This window comes from Podarcis gaigeae (assembly GCF_964106915.1).
Source record: "Podarcis gaigeae genome assembly, chromosome: 13".
Classification (NCBI taxonomy): domain Eukaryota; kingdom Metazoa; phylum Chordata; class Lepidosauria; order Squamata; family Lacertidae; genus Podarcis; species Podarcis gaigeae.
The window spans coordinates 13,091,554-13,111,170 of record NC_139689.1 but is presented as its reverse complement, the minus strand read 5'-3'; the positions used below and the strand labels follow the sequence as shown (position 1 = coordinate 13,111,170).

Sequence of the window (19,617 nt, the reverse complement as noted above, 5' to 3'; positions counted from 1 at the left end):
ATCCGTTGCTCTCTGACCTTGCCCTGGAGCCAAGTCACCCAATCTCATGTGGTGGTTTCTCTCTGCAGGAATCCTCCAGCCCCTCTCCTCCGTGGGTGGAACTTGCCAAACAAGCTCTCCTCACCTCAAGGCCCCCTTCATAGAACCAGGGCAAGGACATGAAGGGGAGCCTGGCTCTGTTTCCTACTCCTCCCTCACCCAAACATGCCGCGTTTGTGTTGTCTAGTGAGGGTTACAGCGGAATCAAAGAGGAAAGGAATTCGAGAGGGAGAATGTGGCTGAACTGAGCAGCTGGAGAAGGCAGGCGTCTTCTGGACTAAAGCCCTAGTGGGAATACAAAAAGCAGGAGAAGAGGAGGTAAGAGGCTGTCGTTTGGTGGTCTTTGGGGCACTAGGGTGGGGGACATGCCCTGAGTGAAAACTCATATAAGGGGAAAGGGTGTCTTCTCTCTTCAGCTTACCATCATGTCCCCTCCGCGCTTGGGGCATCCTGGAAATGCCTGCATGGGCAAGAGAGAATACAGTGGTATCTCGGGTTACATACGCTTCAGGTTACATACGCTTCAGGTTACTCCGCTAACCCAGAAATAGTGCTTCAGGTTAAGAACTTTGCTTCAGGATGAGAACAGAAATCGTGCTTCAGCGGCGCGGTGGCAGCAGGAGGCCCCATTAGCTAAAGTGGTGCTTCAGGTTAAGAACAGTTTCAGATTAAGTACGGACCTCCGGAACGAATTAAGTACTTAACCCGAGGTACCACTGTACAGACCTAGAAGAAGCCTGCGAATTTGGCAGAAATTCTCTTATTTGACTCTGCCAACAATCTCGCCGTAGGCAAGGGATTCTGGGAAGCTGTCTGGGCTAGGGAGATGATGCAGGAAGGCGAAGAGCAGCTGTTTCACCTTCGCTGTGCTTCTAATTGGTATTCTGCATTTTGAGCTGGCTGAATCCAATGCAGGTTGCAAAATGAGGCCAAACCCTTACCCTGCCAATATACTTCTGCAATGCTTCCAGCCTAAGGCGGTGATGTCTTTTTAGCATAGCACAGCGATGCCCTGAAGGCTCCCAAATTATGAGCTGGCGGAGGGGCTGTTGCCTGGCCTTGCTTCATGGAGTGGGGGACCTGTGGCCCTCCAGATATTGCTGAACTCCCACCATCCCCAGCCAGCACGGCCAAAGGTCTGGGATGAGGGAAGCTGGAGTCCAGGCGCACTTGGAGGACCACGGATTAGCTGTTCCTCATCTACACAATGACCGCTCCCCGCTTAAAACGGGGGGGGGGGGGCGCCCTTTGAGTAGACGCGCGCAGCCCCTAGATCTGGAGCGGCTCCAACAGCATAGGCTTGGCTTTGCCTTCCCTCAGGTGGGATACCTGGAGGTCTCCACCTACCTCAGTCAGTTGTCCAATCCCACCTGGGGGAAGCGTTGCCAAGGAGACCAGGCCAGGTAGGGGAGGGATTACCTGCCCACACAATAGAGGGAGGATCTTACCTGGGAATCCTCACTTGGCTCCAGAGCTTCTCCCACCCTACCCACCCTCAGTTAATGTCTTATTTTGCAGGTTAACTTTTCTTCACAGGTATGCGGGCGCTGCTATGTTAAGGTCGCTGTTAAAGGGCTGGAATAATAATAATAATATTAATAATAATAATAATAATAATAATAATAATAATAATAATAATAATAATAATTTATTATTTATACCCCGCCCATCTGGCTGGGCCTCCCCAGCTACTCTGGGCAGCTTCCATAAAAACCAAAAATACAGTAAAATATCACATGTTAAAAACTTCCCTGAACAGGGCTGCCTTAAGATGTCTTCTGAATGTCAGGTAGTTGTTTATCGCTTTGACATCTGCTGGAAGGGCGTTCCACAGGGTGGGCGCCACTACCGAGAAGGCCCTCTGCCTGGTTCCCTGTAGCTTTGCTTCTCGCAATGAGGGAACCGCCAGAAGGCCCTCGGCGCTGGACCTCAGCGTCCGGGCAGAATGATGGGGGTGGAGACGCTCCTTCAGGTATACTGGACCGAGGCCGTTTAGGGCTTTAAAGGTCAGCACCAAAACTTTGAATTGTGCTCGGAAACATACTGGGAGCCAATGCAGGTCTTTCAAGACCGGTGTTATATGGTCTCAGCGGCCGCTCCCAGTCACCAGTCTAGCTGGTAAACAGCTGCCTTGGACACAGATTTGACCTGTGCCTCCATGGACAGCTGTGAGTCCAAAATGACTCCCAGGCTGCACACCTGGTCCTTCAGGGGCACAGTTACCCCATTCAGGACCAGGGAATCCTCCACACCAGCCCGCCTCCTGTCCCCCAGAAACAGTACTTCTGTCTTGTCAGGATTGGCTGGAAAGGAATTTCCCTGCATTGGCAGGTTTCGCCTTTCCCGTAGCAAAATGTCACAGCTTTGGCGGTATCAGGCCTTGGGCGGAATCCTTTAGTCCATCTTCCTCTTTGCGGCGGCGATACCAGGGTTCCCCATTAAAGGGGTTTCTGAAGGGAGGCTTTGACCGTACGCCGAAAGGTCGTCATTGCTCTCCCCTGCAGCGGCCCAGAGCCGGCCCATCCCCCCCCCACTGGATAACCCTGATGCTCCCTAGGTCCCCGGCTAGGGACTGGGGAGGGAGAACGCCCAATGCCTGAGCCAAGGTCTACTCACATTTGGAATTTAATAAAGTTGTTAATCCCATAGCACGTTGTCTTGAGTCGTTATTCTACATGACGGGGGGACCGCGCGGGATCCGGGGACTCCGCCTGTCCATGCAAATGAAAATTCAAGGCTCAGGGTTTGGGTTTTCCAATTTAAAAGGCTATGGGAGCCACGAGCATGCAAGCCAATGTGGGCTTGTTAGTTTTGTCCCTGTTCCTTAGCTGTTTTCATTGTAATTGTTGTTTTTTACAGTGCCTTGTGACATTTGTGACTGGGTGGGGCGGGTGGTCTCCACATAAACTGGTGCCTGGGGGGGGGGACGACTCATAATTTTGCACCTGGGTCCACAGCCCCCCTGGCCCCCCATGCCATGCCAAGTGTCCCTATTTTCCAGGGACATTCCCCGATTTACAGAAGCCATCCCAGTTTCTGATTTCATCCAAGAATGTCCCGCTTTTCCTTAGGATGTCTCTATTTTCACCAGAGAAATACAGGAGGGTATGGAGTACAGTGGTACCTCGGGTTAAGTACTTAATTCGTTCTGGAGGTCCGTTCTTAACCTGAAACTGTTCTTAACCTGAAGACCACTTTAGCTAATGGGGCCTCCTGCTGCTGCCACGCCGCCGGAGCACGATTTCTGTTCTCATCCTGAAGCAAAGTTCTTAACCTGAAGCACTATTTCTGGGTTAGCGGAGTCTGTAACCTGAGGTGTATGTAACCTGAAGCGTATGTAACCTGAGGTACCACTGTAATGCAACCCTCAAGCCAAGGAGACAAGTATCTATGCAACCTTTAGAAGACATCTGAAGGCAGCCCTGTATAGAAAGTTTAATGTTTTATTCTGTTTTTATATCTGTTGGAAGCCGCCCAGAGTAGCTGGAGTGACCCAGTCAGATGGGTGGAGTATAAATAATACAATTATTATTATTATGGGATAGGTTGTCTCTATTGTCATTTGAGAAATTTTGGAGTGCATGGGATCATGAGATCTATTCTGTACCCTACTATATGGGTGTACGCCAAGAGTGCAGAACCTCAGGAATGGAGGCTGAATGTGGCCCTCAAGGCCTGACTATCTGGCCCTCAGAACTGCCTCATTTCCCCCCTAGCTGGAATGTGTCATTGGATTCTGATAATGCCGCTCGCTTGTTTGCATGGAGGATAAAAAGGGGTGTGAGACTAGGTGTAGAAACTAGCCTGCTGTACAAAAGTAACGTTTACATTTGCTTCTCAGCCTACTTTTGCTTCTGGCCCCGCCTACCACTGGCATGTGGCCCTGGGAAATCTTCCTAGATAGGAATATTGCCCTCAGGCGGAAAATGGTTCCCCACTGCTGGTATAGGCTGTTCACCGGATCTTGCTCCATGTAGGCTACAGATCAGATATTGCAGGAATTGGTTCATAGACCTCAATAACAATAACCTGTTCCGTTCTACTTTTCTGCGTCCTCAGCCCGCATTGGCACTTACAGTGTTCAAATTTAGTTCCGATAATTATCTCTTGGGCTATGAGTGATTGACCTTAGGGTGGGATTGCCTGGTTCAACCAGTCGATCCAGTTTACTGGTTTGTTCTGGAACCTGGCCTTATCAGTGGGCACCTCTAAAAGGTGAAAGGACTTTGCATCGGTATGCCTGTGTCTTTGGGGTAGGGAGGGAGGAGGAATTTGAACCCATCTACATTTGAAGGTGAACCTAACCTAGGGAGAAAACAGTAAAGATCTGATGAAGAGAGCATAGGTTATATTTTCTGAGAATCCTCCGGAAAAATAATCTCTCAAAGGACCTGTTGATGGCATTTTACCATTGGACTGTTGAGAGTGTATTAACTTATGGTCTCTGTGTGTGGTTTGGGAGCTGCATGGTCAGGGAAAAAACAATGCTGTCCAGGGTTGTAAAGACTGTGGAGAGAATAATTGGGTGCGCTCTTCCCACCTTGGATCAAATCTATGCTTCCAGGTGCCATAAGAAAGCAGCAGAGATAGTGCAGGATAGTGCGCAACCCGGAAATGATCTCTTTCAGCTTCTGCCTTCTGGAAGAAGGTACAGGGTTATAAAGACTAGGACTAGCCGCCTGAGAAACAGTTTCTATCCAAATGTGATTTTGGTTTTAAACACAGTGTAAGGTTGTCTCTATGGGAGTATGTTATATTTAATTATGGGGTATCAGAGTTTCTAGGGGGTTAACCAGGCTGGGATAGCTGGGATAGCAGGCTTGTTGGTTTTTGAATGTCTGGTGTAGATTTTTTTCAATTTCGTTGTCCTGTATGAGACAATGACAATAAAGATTATTGTATCGTATCGAACCTGCGTACTCCGCACTTCCCAATGCAATGCAAAAACGGAAACACAGCCGTCCTTTGGCAATGCCAAAATCTATTTCTGGCCAAGTAATGTACGCAACATTTAATATCCTCGGTAGGGTGATGTGTTGGGTAATGCATGTATTGGTGAAAATGACATACCCCCAAATGCATTATTTTAGGGGAAACGGAACATGATGGATCAGGCCAATGGTCCCTGTTCTCACAGGGTCCAACTTGATGACTCTGTGGAACCTATAAGTGGGGACCACTTTGTCCTCCTGTGTTCTCCAGCAACTGGTATTCAGAGGCATTCACGCCTTCAGCTACAGAGGTAGAGCATAGCCATGATGGTTAGTAGCCATTGATATCCTTCTCCTCCAAGTATTTGCCCAATTGTCTTTTAAAGTCATGCCTCCTGTGGCAGTGAGTTTCACTGACTATATGCTGCATGAAGAAGTACTTTTATTATCCTGAATTTTCCAACATTCATAGGATGTACATGTTCTAGAGTTATGAGAAGGGTGGGGGTGGGAGGAATCCTCTATGCCCGTTCTGCATGCCGTGGATAATTTTGAAAACTTCTAGTGTGTCACCTCTTACTTAGAGAAAACAAAAGAAGTCCCAAAAGCGGCAACCTTTCTTTGCTGAGAAGTTGCTCTGTGCTCTTGATCCAACTTGAGAATATCCAATTCGTGGGGAGGTTACCAGATCCGTAAACAATATTCCAAATGCAGTTGCACCGTAGATTTGTACATTGACATTATGATATCGACAGTTTTATTTAAAATCCCCTTCCTGGGGATACAAGCTTTTCACAACTGCTTTGAAAAAAATACATGCTTTAGGCAAGATTGCATAGGACTCGCACTCTCCACCACCCAGGCCCAGGCCACAGGAGAAGCTGGATAACAGGAAAGACCAAGACTGCATACAGAAATAAGTACAGTGATACCTCTGGCTAAGTTCTTAATTTATTCCGGAGGTCTGTTCTTAACCTGAAGCACCACTTTAGCTAATGGGGCCTCCTGCTGCCACCGTGCCGCCAGAGCACGATTTCTGTTCTCATCCTGAAGCAAAGTTCTTAACCCAAGGTACTATTTCTGGGTTAGCGGAGTCTGTAACCTGAAGCGTATGTAACCTGAAGCATTTGTAACTCAAGGTACCACTGTAACTTAAGAGAGATTCACATTCAAATGCTTGCGAATTTTCACGAGTTTCATTTCCCTCCACGTTGCTGTGGAAATACAGTGGTACCTCGGGTTAAGAACTTAATTTGTTCCTGAGGTCCATTCTTAACCTGCAACTGTTCTTAACATGAGGTACCACTTTAGCTAATGGGGCCTCCTGCTGCCCCCGCACCGCCAGCGCATGATTTCTGTTCTCATCCTGAAGCAAAGTTCTTAAACCTAGGTACTATTTCTGGGTTAGCGGAGTCTGTAGCCTGAAGCATCTGTAACCTGAGGTACCACTGTATGGAGAACTTAACTTCAGATTTGGGAAGAAAATGAGAAACAGTGAGAAACCCACAATTGACAGATTCGCTCACGCCTGGTTGGGGATGTGAAACCAGTTTCCTCCTCCAGGTTAAAAAAAGGAAGGTGATCCAGGATGGGGGATGGCGAAGCAGCATCTTGTTCCATTACGGAATTCCCTGGGCAGCGAATTTCCCATCAGCCCTTTTAGTATAGCTATTCTGCGGTTCCCCTTCTCCGTCGCCTCCAAGCCGGCTGGTTTCTCCGCAGGTCTCCGTCCAAGAGCAAGCAGCTCTGGCGGCCCCGAAGCACTTGGGTACGACTCGGAGTCAACAGTGTAGTAATAATGAGTTTTCTGGGCCTCGGCCAAGTGCCTAATGGCATCTGCACCGTGGCGTCTTTATTGACTGCGATGAGTGCTGCTGACTTATATATAGGAATGGCGGGGAAGGCTGGCAGAGGTGAAGAGAGCTGAGTATTGGGGGAGTTCGGAAGAGGAGAGAGGAGGGTGAGGCTGGAATTGTGTGAGGTGGGTGGGTTGGGGTGGAAAGGGGCTGGGATCTTAGCCCTTAAGTTCCTTCCCTGCTCAGTTTAGGTCATAAGAGCATTCTCCGTCAGATGTCAAAATACTGCCCTCAAACATCTTTAGTCCCCACTCAGGCCCCATAAACCATCACTGGCAGCGGCAGCAGCAGCAAAGAGTTTTTTTGGAACCATGAAGACCAAAGCAGAAGGGGGGGAATATCAGGTTAAATGCAGTTCTCCAGGCCTCTGTTTCAGCCCTCCAAACTCTCCTCAGGCCGCTACTTTGACAGCCCCTGATTTAAGCCCTTCTCGCATATTTCTGCCTGCCTGGAATGTGTCCTTGAGCCCAGTTCATTCCTCTTGCTTCCTAGGATAGAGGCTCAAGAGGAATACGTGAGTGCGTGGGGAAGCTAACCCACCGTGCAAAGGAAAAATTACATTCGCTGCTCAGTGTGCTTTTGTCTCTGGCCTCATCCAACTGCTGGCATGCAGCTCTTGTAAAAAGATATGGCCTTTGGGCTGAAAAATGTTCCCCCGCCCTGGATAACAGCACAAGCATTTGTGGAAGCAAACAGTCTAGGGACTAACTATATTAAGGGATTTGAATGCACAACACCAGATGGCGCCAGAGAGCAGGAAATTCTAAAACACAATTTTCCATAGGGATTTTTTTCCCCTTTTGTTAAAGCGATCTAATTTCTGACTTATTTATAGCATTTTGCCCACCTGTGTTTAGATCCACCCTAGCTTTAACACATGCATGAATGAATGGCTATTGGGATTGCATCGTATATCTCTGAGGAAGTGGGCTCATGCCCACAAAAAAAATGATGCCGTAATGCATCGTACTTTCTAAGATTTCAGTCTGCATTAGGAGGATTGCTACTTTGTGCTTTCAAAAAGCGCTTGTTTAGTATGTAAACCTGAGAGCAGCATGGGAGCTTTCCAGTGGGTGAGGAACCAACCCGGCCCCTGCATTTATCATCTGATGGCCCTTCTCACTGTGTTCCCTCCAAGGTAGGAGGCGCAGAGGGTGTCAACAGAAGAACAGGGCTTCTCAGTGGTGGCTCCTCGCTTATGGAACACTCCCCAAGGAAGCACATCTGACACTATCACTTTAGGGGCCAGGCAAAAATTTCACCAGGTCTTGGCTCTTAATTATTTGTAGCCTCCTTCAGTGGGTGGGATGCATTAGCCTTGCGTTTTTACAAATACAAATGCATTTTTAGCTTTTACTCTCTTTTAGTTTTACCTTGGTTTTAATGTATGCACTATTTTTGAGTTACTTTAAATAAAAAGTGCAATAAGTAACAAGAACAACCAGATGTCTCTGATGAAAATAGGGACATCCTATTCCATAATAATAAAAATTTTACTATTTGAACTGCACACATCTGACCGAGTTGCACCAGCCACTTTGGGCAGCTTCTAACATAATAAAACATTTTTAAAAACCCTACCCTATACAGGACTACCTTCAGATGGCATGGGGGGGGGGTGTCATATAACTACATACCCTTCAACATTTCTCCAATGAAAATAGAAATGTCCTAAGGAAAAGTGGAACCTTCTGGGATCAAACCAGAAACTGGGACAGCTTCTGTAAATCTGGGACTATCGCAGGAAAGTAGGGACACTTGGAGGGTCAGCAACTACCTCAGACCTGGAGGCCAAGTGTGACTCTCAGGCCTCTTGATTTGACCCTCCTCCTTAGCCAACCCCACATCTCTCCCAGCCCCACTTTTGCTCACCCTCCTTGCATGTTTTTGCCTGGCTGGAATGTGCCCTTAAACTCTGAGAATGCCTTTTGTTTTCCTGGATAGATGGAGAAGGGTGTGCGAGTGTGAGCGGAAGCTACGCATGCAAAGAGCACACATTCCAGGGCAGGTGGTGTAATCTTTCTTCTCGGAAGGTTTAGGCTTTGTCACTTTTTGATTTAAAATCAGAGTCTTGTAGAAAGGGTGAGATGTTGATTTCTCCCCCTCCTGCCGCTGCTGTTGTGAATCAGCAAGGAAAAGGAGGGGCAGGAAATATCACAATTTCCTCTCTCATCTCAGGCAATTTCTGCAGGGAGAGGGGGCTGGGGTCAGAAAACAAGGGGGCAAGAGAGTGGGATGCAAGCGTCTTTGGTGTGAGCTTAAATATTATCATTAATTTTTTCCTCAGGAGGGAAGGAGCAGTAGACGCTGCCCCCCCCACCTACCTGTCTTTTTTACTCGCAACAACCAGCACTGCCTGTCAGTTTCCTCCTCCTCAGGCTGTGTACACACACCAGAGTGTCAATGCACATGTGAGTCACAAAGATCTGATTTTCCCCACGTGGGGTTTTGGGGAAGTTTGTCCACACAGGACCACTTTCCACTGAATTCTGCCTCAATGTTTCCAGTCCATGCAAGTGGGCAATGCTTGATGGGTTGCCATCAGTGCCAGATATTACGTATAAGCTAAACAAGCTATAGCTTACAGCCCCACTCTCTTGGGGGCCCCCAAAAAAATTTAAAGGGGGAAAAAACCTGGACGTACATTTCCAAAATATAAGATAAAAAAAAATTACTTTGATAAAATACATACAATGGTACCTCAGGTTAAGAACTTAATTCGTTCTGGAGGTTTGTTCTTAACCTGAAACTGTTCTTAACCTGAAGACCACTTTAGCTAATGGGGCCTCCTGCTGCTGCTGCGCTGCTGGAGCATGATTTCTGTTCTCATCTGAAGCAAAGTTCTTAACCTGAGGTAATATTTCTGGGTTAGTGGAGTCTGTAACCTGAAGCGTATGTCACCCAAGGTACCAATGTACAGTCATACCTCGGGATAAATACGCTTCAGGATAAGCATTTTCGAGTTGCGCTCTGCAGCAACCCAGAAGTAACGGAGCGTGTTAAAATGGCGGTCAAAATGACGTGACGCGCATGCGCGGAGTGGCGAAACGCAACTCACACATGCGCAGACGCACTGTCACATCCCAAGGTACCACTGTATTTTGTTATGTGCAAATGGGTTTAGATACCTATTAGGTCCATAAATTACCATATAGCATATATTCAACACAAAAACCCGACAATTTGTTGTTGACAAAGGACAGCTGGACATATAAAGAACCCCATTACCTTCAGTAGCTTAGGGTTTCATCAAACCTAAATCCGACACTGGTTGTGACACCACTTTATGGCTCCCCCCAAGTCATTCTGGGGGCTGTGGTGTGTTAAGGGTGCTGAGAGTTAAGAGGCCCTCATTCCCCTCACAGAGCCACCATACCCTTTGCCAATTCCTTTCCAGGTTGCTAATTCAAGATGCTGACATTAGGGCTTACTTGAGGCCCCAAATCTCTGGAAAACCATCTTTTTCCCTACAAACCCTCTAGGTACCTTTAGAGGCTTGGGGTGGAGGCAGCCCAGAATAGGACATTTTCTGTTGTTATAAGAAAAAAAACCTGCTCCTTTTCCCTTATGGGGTATCCAAAGGCCCATATAGAGTCGTTAAGTAGGTTCCCTATTGGTAGGAGAAAATAGCAGAGGCCAATCAGAGTATATTGAGAAGCAAAGCAGCTAGTAAGCCTGATCTTTATTGCAATAGAGAAGTACTGTTGCAACAGGGTCCCCACTCCCCACACGCAGGAGGGAAGAGAGAACCCAGAACAATGGTGTGCAAGCCCTTATATAGACTTTTGAAATTGCCTCCCCTGTAGCCCAAGACCACCCCCCTGAAACATCATACATACATCACAGAATGAGGTGGTCTATAGCAGAAATCCTGTTTGCCAGGATACCTGATAATGGTCACTGATTGCTTTACCTAGGCAGCCTGGCCATTCTTTTGTGATGGTAAATACTTTAATTCCTGAATCCAGGTCACAGGCTCACCCTATCCATAACAAACACTCCCTTAAGACAGGATTTGTAAGCAAAAGGCAATTGGGAGGCTTTCCCATTTCCTTCCCCCTTACAGAGAAATATTTGAGGTCAATTTGGGAGAGTCAAAATAGCTTCAGGTATGCTCTCCTGTACCATTTCAGACATGTGGTTTATATACTTATGTATATGTTTGCCTTGTATGTTGTTTTGAACTGTATTTAATTGTTGAAATCTGCCCTGTGACCTTAGGATGAAGGGCAGGTAATTAATAATAATAATAATTCACAAGGGGTCTTAACAATCAATCCCTCTTCCCAGGAGCCTATAGAAATTGTAGCTCTGGGAGGGGAATAGGAGGTCTCCAAACAACTCTCAGCATCTTTAACTAACTGCACCTCCCATAATTCTTTGGGGGAAGCCATGTCTGCTTAAAGTGACATCATGGTGCTTTAAATGTATGGTGTGAATTATGCCTCTGTGTTGCTGTGCCCTCTCCTGAATTTGTACTTACTCACCCTCCCTGAGTTCTGGAAACCTATTATGAGCATTCACACAGGAATGTTTACCTGTCTGTGTGTCCATTTAAGTCAGGCATAGGCAAACTTGGCCCTCCAGCTGTTTTGAGACTACAATTCCCATCATCCCTGACCACTGGTCCTGTTAGCTAGGGATGATGGGAGTTGTAGTCCCAAAAAACATCTGGAGGGTCGGGTTTGCCTATGCCTGATTAAGTGGGTTTTCCCCCCTGCCATACCAGGCTTCGTGGAATCCAGCTACCAATTTGATGAGGACAACATTGTGTGGATGAACTAAGCAAGATGCAGATATGAGATGCATCAAATCCACTTTAAACTACAGTGGTACCTTGGGTTAAGGACTTAATTCGTTCTGGAGGTCTGTTCTTAACCTGAAATTGTTCTTAACCTGAAGACCACTTTAGCTAATGGGGCCCCCTGCTACCGCCGCGTCACCACTGCACGATTTCTGTTCTCATCCTGAAGCAAAGTTCTTAACCTGAGGTAATATTTCTGGGTTAGCTGAGTCCGTAACCTGAAGCATATGTAACCTGAAATGCATGTAACCCGAGGTACCACTGTACTTCATGTACACAGTCTTGGTCTCAGGTTTCCCCCTTGTACAACTCAGCAGGGAGGAAGATGGGGACAAAAATAGAATTAGTTGGTCCTGCACCTGTGGTTGGTTTTGGCTCTGCCTGTCACACGTTCAGGCTCCACCTCCTGTTGGCCTCCCAAGGCTTTCTAGCTACCTGTCCCAATCCAGCAGCCGCCGCCACTAGGAGCTGGCTAGGAATTGTGGTGATTCCATACCTTGGCTTGTCATCATATCCTATTAAGCCCCAGTTCCAGCATCATCAGATGCAAACAAGGCTGACCAGATGCAAAGGAGGCTTGGGCTCTCTCACAATAACCTTTCGTTATCTTGCAGAAGAGGGGGAATGTGCCAGGTACGGTTTGCCGTAAAGGTCAAAGGTGAGAGAAGCCTGCTTGTACTACAACCCTTAACCAACTCATATTCTCGTGTTTGTATAGGAAGGGCTGATTTTGTCCCGCTGTGTTTTTTTAAATAGAATTTCAGGTTTTTAGTTCTCAGAGTTACAAAGAATGTCCAAGACAAAAAAACCACAGCTCCCCCTTTTAAAAATGCCTTTCTTTCTTTCTTTCTTTCTTTCTTTCTTTCTTTCTTTCTTTCTTTCTTTCTTTTTTATTGTTTGTTTGTTTGTTTTCAGGGAATATTTATTTATTTATTTATTTATTGTTTTCAAGTTTATACATTTCACTAATTATATACTTTTCACTAATTTTACAATCATTTCGACGTTTCAAAACTTGACTTCCCTCCCCCTCTTTCTGCAGTTCCTTAAATTTATTTTTTAATATCTTCTGCATATCCAAATAAACTTAATTTACTCATATGTTCATCTTCTTTAAATATATACTCTTATAAAACTGCAGGTGCCAATGTTTTCATCTGTTTCTAATTTATCTGTAGATATTCAATAAACCATTTCCATTCCTTTTTTAAAAAAGAAAAAAAGAATGTTATCTGGATTTCTTATTCTTCTGGTAAGTTTCACCATTTCTGCATGTTCCATAAATTTTTGTATCCATTCTTCCTTTTCTGGGACTTCTGCTTCTTTCCATTTTTGGACAAGTAACATTCTTGCCACTGTAGTAGCTTACAGTGGTACCTCGGTTTAAGAACAGTCTTGTTTACGAATGATTCAGTTTACGAACTCTGCAAAACTGGAAGTAGTGTCCTGGTTTGAGAACTTTACCTCGGTCTAAGAACGGAATCTGAATGGTGGAAGGGCACTGGTGGTGTGAGGCCTCATTAGGGAAAGCTTGCCTCAGTTTAAGAACGGTTTTGGTTTAAGAACAGACTTCTGGAACGGATTAAGTTCGTAAACCGAGATATGTTCTCATTTTAGCCTCACAACAGAGTGTGAAAGTGTAACTGAATCCAACCATTACATCCCATCAGCTTCCCTGTTGGTGCCACCTCTGTAGAGAGATGTAACTGTGGTCGTGTCATCAGGATGCTAAGAAAAGTTTCCTTTGTTGAATTTCTGCTATTACTAGCATTGATTCTTGAAAAATATATATCTAGAATTTGAATGGCAGAGCCCTCTAGATTTAGAATCATAGAATTGTAGAGTTGGAAGGGACCCTGCGGGATCATCTAGTCCAACCCCCTGTGATGCAGAAATATGCAGCTGTCCCATATAGGGAATCGAACCTGCAACCTTGGCGTTATCAGCACTGTGCTCTTACCAACTGAGTTGGCAGAGCTCAGAACAGGTTGGATGGGGGAGGAGGCAAGAAACAGAGACTAACCATTTAAGGACAGATCTGAGGCTGAGATTTGTTCAGGCTTGAGTGGTATAGCTCAGTACAAAATCTGTCTGTTTACCAGCAGTTTTTCTTTTAAAATGCATTTTTTTTCAAATTAGAGACTGGATGGTCACTTCATCAGGGATGCCGCAGTGCTGGGTTTTCTTCATCGGCAATGGCCTGTACCATATGATTTGTGGGTCCCTTTCATCCCTAACTAGAGATTTTTATGTGACTCTAAGCTTGGTGGTATATTTCTAGTGACACATATAATAAGAATTCAAGAGCGCAATCACGCGGCAGTAGTTTGCGTGGCTGCCAACAGGTGGCTCTGCGAACCATAGCAGCTTTGCTTCTCCTAGCCCTCTGCTGTGGGGGCCCAAATGGCTTCATTGGCCTGAAGTGGTTGATATGAGTGTGGTGGGAGGAGGCCCAAAGGGTGGCTTGAGCAAGCTATAAGGGAGGCAGTTGGCAAGGGGGTTGGCCAGGGGAGTGAGCAGGGGCACAGCACCTAGTGTATTATACTATCAACACCTCCCCAGTCTCTGAGGAATGAGAGACTCCATGGCTTCCAGGTGCTCACCCAGGTTCAGTTTCCTTGGAATGAAGGTCAGCAGATACTGTGAGGTCTTTAGGATATACGTATATAGAACCTGAGCATAAGATGGAGGGGCTCATAGCATCAACACCCCAAAATATCTTGCTTTCCCACTGGCTGCAGCTTTGAATGCAGCACAGATCAATAATGTCTCTGTGTCAACATATTACTTGACTTCCTCAAATCTCTTCCATCTGAGTTTCTTAGTATATTAGTTTCCAATATCATTATTTCATAAAACCATATCACAGTTATAGTCCTATTTCCTAACTTTTCTTATCGTACATTTTCTTATTTATTTATTTATTTAATCCCAAATTGATTCTTTCTAGTGATTACGTATCTTTAATATTACAATATTTACTCAAATAGTCTTTAAATTTCTTCCAGTCTTCTCGGTGTTCCTCTTCTTTCTGGTCACGGATTCTCCCGGTGAGATCAGCCAGCTCCATAAACTCCATCATCTTCATCTGCCATTCTTCTACCGTTGGTAGTTCTTGTGTTTTCCATTTTTTGGCTAGTAAAATCCGTGCAGCAGTTGTGGCATACAAGAATACTTTAGCATCTTTTGGGGGCAGTTCGGAACCTGTTATTCCAAGTATATTATTCCAATATACTTCATAAAAGTATATTTCATCATTTTTTTTTAAATTCATTATAATTTTTTCCCCAGAAGTCTTCTACCTTGGAGCAAGTCCACCACATATGATAGAAAGTACCTTCCTTTTCTTTACATTTCCAACATAAATGATCACAATTAAGCTCAGCTCTCCACACACTCTGCCTATTTTTCTTCTATCTACACGTCACATGAGGTTGGGCAGTGTGGGAGAAGGCCCACCCGTTTGTTTTATGGCACAGAGAAACTCCTTTGGTTATGCTAACTCAGGGGTCGGCAACATTTTTTGAGGCCAGGCCGGTCCACTCCCTGGCAGATCTCTCGGTGGGCCGGAGTGTGTGTGCCCAGTATTTCTGGCACACCTCCAGGTTGTAAGAGCACTGGAAATAGTGTGTGCGCATGCACATGGGCGCTCCTCTGTCCTGGAAGTGCGCCGGAAATAGAGTGTACGTGTGAGGAGCATCCGTGCGCGTGCACATGCACTATTTCCGGCACTCTTCCAACCCAGAAGTTGGTCCCCGCTGTGAGAAAAAAATGGTGCTGCGGGAAAAAAACATGCTGATCCATGGAACAGCCGTGGGTCAGTTCCAGGAAGCTCATGGGCTGGAACCGGCCCATGGGCCTTAGGTTGCAGACCTCTGTGCTAACTTATGGCACTTAACTAGCCAGCCACAACCTATTGCCTAGTGAAAAGCACTAGTTGGGTGACCATGCTCTCATACCTTCTGCCCTCACAGAAACAGGGCCCCAAGAAGGGAGTCAGGACATCATCCAGACAAGGGGTCAGCAAACTTTTTCAGCAGGGGGCCGGTCCACTGTTCCTCAGACCTTGTGGGGGGCCAGACTATATTTTGGAAAAAATATATGAACGAATTCCTATGCTTCACAAATAACCCAGAGATGCATTTTAAATAAAAGCACACATTCTACTCATGTAAAAACACGCTGATTCCTGGACCGTCTGCGGGCTGGATTTAGAAGGCAATTGGGCCGGATCCGGCCCCCGGGCCTTAGTTTGCCTACCCATGATCCAGATTGACCCTGCAAACCTACACCACTACTTTTGTAAGACCATCATGGCTATACCTGGAGTTTTAGAAAGCAATGAAAGAACAGAGAGACAAATGATCAAATATGAAAGCCTGGCTGGAGACAATATTAAAAATAACGCGAGCCACAGTAAACCGTGTAAGAAAACAGCAGAATAGAAGAAAGACAGGCTCTAACATGGGGAAGAGCTTCCTGATGGTGCCAGCTGTTTGAGAGTGGAACAGTCTGCCTCAAAACTGGTAGACTATCCTTTGTTAAGCTGAGGTTGGATGGCCACTTCCCAAGGGGCTCTGTGCTAGATTTCCCTAGCTATGGACACTGGAGCCCTGCAGAGTGAAAGAGGTGGCAGTATTCCTTAAAGCTTAAAGGTTCTTCTGTGAAACGACTGTTTGTTGGTTGTGTATGGAGAGGGGCCTGTGTTTGGGGAAATTGATGGGTCATCTAAATGGGACGAAACTGTCTTGCGACTGCGAGGGACAGGATGACAAGCGTGAAATGACATTAGCTGGACAGCTCATTAGTGGCTCTAAAGCTGTCAGGAAGCTGCCGGTTCCCTCTGGTCTCATAAGCAGCCTGATTCATGCAAAGGTTTATTATTATTATTTTGCTTTCCTGTTTCCAGCCTACTTTCCCTTTCTTCTGGCCCCCTTCCTCCTCACCAGCTTCCTGGTGGGATCGTCGCAAGCACACACATACATTACAAAACCCGTTTCAGCAGCTGAAACAGGCTCTGCTATCCAGTATCAGTTTTTCCTTTGTCGCAAAGAGGCAAGCGGAGGAAACAGATGCTTTTGACGTCTCGGCTCCCAAAGGGGGCTCTGAAATGATCAAGAGGACTAGAATTCTGAGCCGAGAGTAAACAATGGGAATTCCGCAGTCGATTCTGTGACTAAGCTTCTGTTGGGTAAATGGGTGCAATTCAAACACTTGATTTCTTTGAAGTACTGAATTGGAAAAGAACAGCTGAGACACTGTGTGACAACTGCGTCATGAGTTACATGGCCGTTACGGACAATACAGCCTCCCTTTTAAGTGTTTTGTTGGAATTGCTTGGTCTTTGATATGGGACAATGCAGCAAGCTCTAACGGATGTTTGTTTGCTCCAAGCCCTTGGGATGTGAGTCACACCTGCATTCTATTTCAGGCACGGTGAATGTAGCTCGCGGGCACCAGTCCCTGTTCCTTTCTTTCCCTTGGTCTAGGGCAGAATCCTTCTCAGCCTGAGAACCATGTTACCTCATGCAGGATCTTCCAGAGGCCGTAGGCCATTGGTGGGTGGAGCCAGAGGCAAAAGTGGGTGGAGCAATAGCTGTGTACAGGAAGCTGCATTCCAGACATGCGAAAGTCAGAGGTCTCTGCACCTCAGACTTCACGGCTCTCCAACCGTCGTCCAGAAAAGTGGGAGGTGTTAACACAGTTCAAGGACACATTTCAGCCAGACCCAAACATTCAAGGAGGGTGTGGAGCAGGACTAATGTAGCCTGGAGAGGGGGGTATCCTGGAAAGGGAGAATGGCCTGGCAAAAATCTCGAGGGCCAGAGAGAGAGAGAGATCTGAACGGCCACAGTCAGAGCCAGCCCACTCATGAGGCAAGGCGAGGTGACTGCCTCAGGTGGCAAGATCCATCAGGGAAGCAGATGCTGATTGTGATCTCCACCTGCCCCACGTGTTCCTGATGTAGATCTTCCCTCACCCCTTTTTCTTTGGCGGGGAGCAGGGTGCCATTTTGGCAGTCAACATTTGGGCCTGAGATTCCCTCCCACCAACCTAGGCCAACCCCTGCTGCCAGGGAATTGTAATAAACCCTGTTTAATAAGCCTGCTTCGTGAATAACGCCTACACATGGAGCCTGAATGATGAATCTGGGGTCAGAACAGCACAAGAGATACTTATAAGAGGGTGAAGCTGGTTCACCAAGTGGGAAGAGAGCCATGAGGATCCGCCTTGGATTTTGTTCAAAATTAAAGCATCCTCAATTAAAATATGCAATAAAACAACCAAACAAAAATAAGGCGGAATATAAAGTAGTGCTGAGAAGAATGTCAGCGTAATAATTTCGGCTGGCCTGATGGAAAAATCTCTCCTCCTCTCCCCCTCTCCTCTACAGGTGCTGCTCTGGGGCGGTGTGTGTGTGTGTGTGTGTGTGTGTGTGTGTGTATTTCTCCCACCCCACAGAGACAATTGCAGGGAGGGAGAATTGCTCTAGTCTAGCAGAACTTGTTGCATTGGTTTGTGGAACTATTTAGTTAAATATGGCTCTTCCCATTAAAACAAGGGGCGGAGGAATGCAGTTTAAATGATAAAACCATAAGTTCAGTTTAAGGGTATGCTGGTCTAAACGTGTATGTCTTCAGGAGCAAGAAGTAAGTGTTGTTATAAGTCTTCAGTAAAGAGTTGGAGGAACGTGTAAAGTAGGCATTGGGGGAAAAAAACCCTTGCTATGTTTTAAGAATTTGAAGGGAACATTTAGAAAGTAAAAGGCTAGGGCTTGTGACTGTTTACTGCTGCGGGTTTTATGAGGTCCGAAGATGGAAAATTAAAACAAAATCAAGTGCTCTTGTGCAATGCAGTGTTCTTCAGCCTTGGGGCCCCAGATGACAAAAGCCTCCATTTGACAGTGGCAAAGGCAAGAAAACTGAGCTCCTTTGGATCAAGGTCCTGTATGGGCCATAGTGAATCCCAAAGGGCTTCCAAGGTGTTGCCATATTGAGGTGGGATTCCATTGCATAAGAGTAAATCCAAGTTGTGCCACTAAAAAGTATTTCACACACTTGTGCTACCCTACTTTCCCCCAAAGGTAGGTCACTTCCAGCTGACCTGTTTATTGAGCATTCAGCCTGATTTGTTTGCTGGGAGATCAGATGATGTCAGCTATTTTAACAAACATTCAGTCTGTTTTGGGTTTTTTTGCGGGGAGCTTAATAATAATAATAATAATAATAATAATAATAATAATAATAATATTTATTTATACCCCAGCCAAGGCCGGGCTCAGGGCGGCTAATAAGCAATAATAAAAACAAGTTGAATGAATACAGCTTAAAAACAAAATTAAAATATTAAAATGTAGCCTCATCGCAGGAGGAGAAAGGAAAAGAAAAAAGAAAGAGGGGGAGGGAATCAAATTGGCTCCAAGCCAAAGGCCAGGCAGAACAACTCTGTCTTACAGGCCCTGCGGAAAGAAATCAGATCCTGCAGGGCCCTGGGGTCACATGAGGCAGAGCGTTCCACCAGGCTGGAGCCAGTGTTGAAAAGGCCCTGGCTCTAGTTGAGGTTATTCTGACTTCCTTAGGGCCCGGGACCTCTAGAGTGTTGCTATTTATGGACCTGGAGGCTCTCCGTGGGGCATACCGGGATGTTGCTTAGATGATGTTGCATCAAGCAAGTGCTATCCCACGCTTGCCGGCGCATTTTCTCCTCTCTTTCCTTATTGCAAGAAGTCCAGTCTTTTAAGAAAGCGGGTTTGTTGCAGCCAGCTTTAATTGCACAACCTGGAATAGTCGCTATGTGATTGACTCCCACCCACCCGCAGATTGCGACACTCAGGAAGCACAATCAGACTTTTTACAGATAAGGAAAGCAAGGGGGAAACACACAGGAAAGTGCCGGCTAGCCAGTCCTTGATGCTTCATCTTCAAACCTCCCTGCAAACATATTTGAAGCAAACATATTCAGTGCATAGCTGCTGGTGTCCAGCCTC

At 46.1% G+C, this 19,617-nt stretch overlaps 1 protein-coding gene across 4 annotated transcripts in view; it reads left to right on the top strand.

The window, feature by feature from the left end:
• The window catches only part of ADCY4 (adenylate cyclase 4), a 73,619-nt gene continuing 54,002 nt past the window's right edge, over nt 1-19,617 (top strand). For 2 of the 4 annotated variants that reach the window (XM_083706576.1, XM_083706574.1), the window contains exon 1: nt 19,467-19,617. This exon is cut by the window's right edge and continues 296 nt beyond it. The gene's annotated coding sequence lies outside the window, so the exon portion shown is untranslated. Of the gene's footprint in view, nt 358-19,466 lie in introns of those variants that run through there. The other 2 variants (XM_083706577.1, XM_083706575.1) reach the window with 2 other exon arrangements.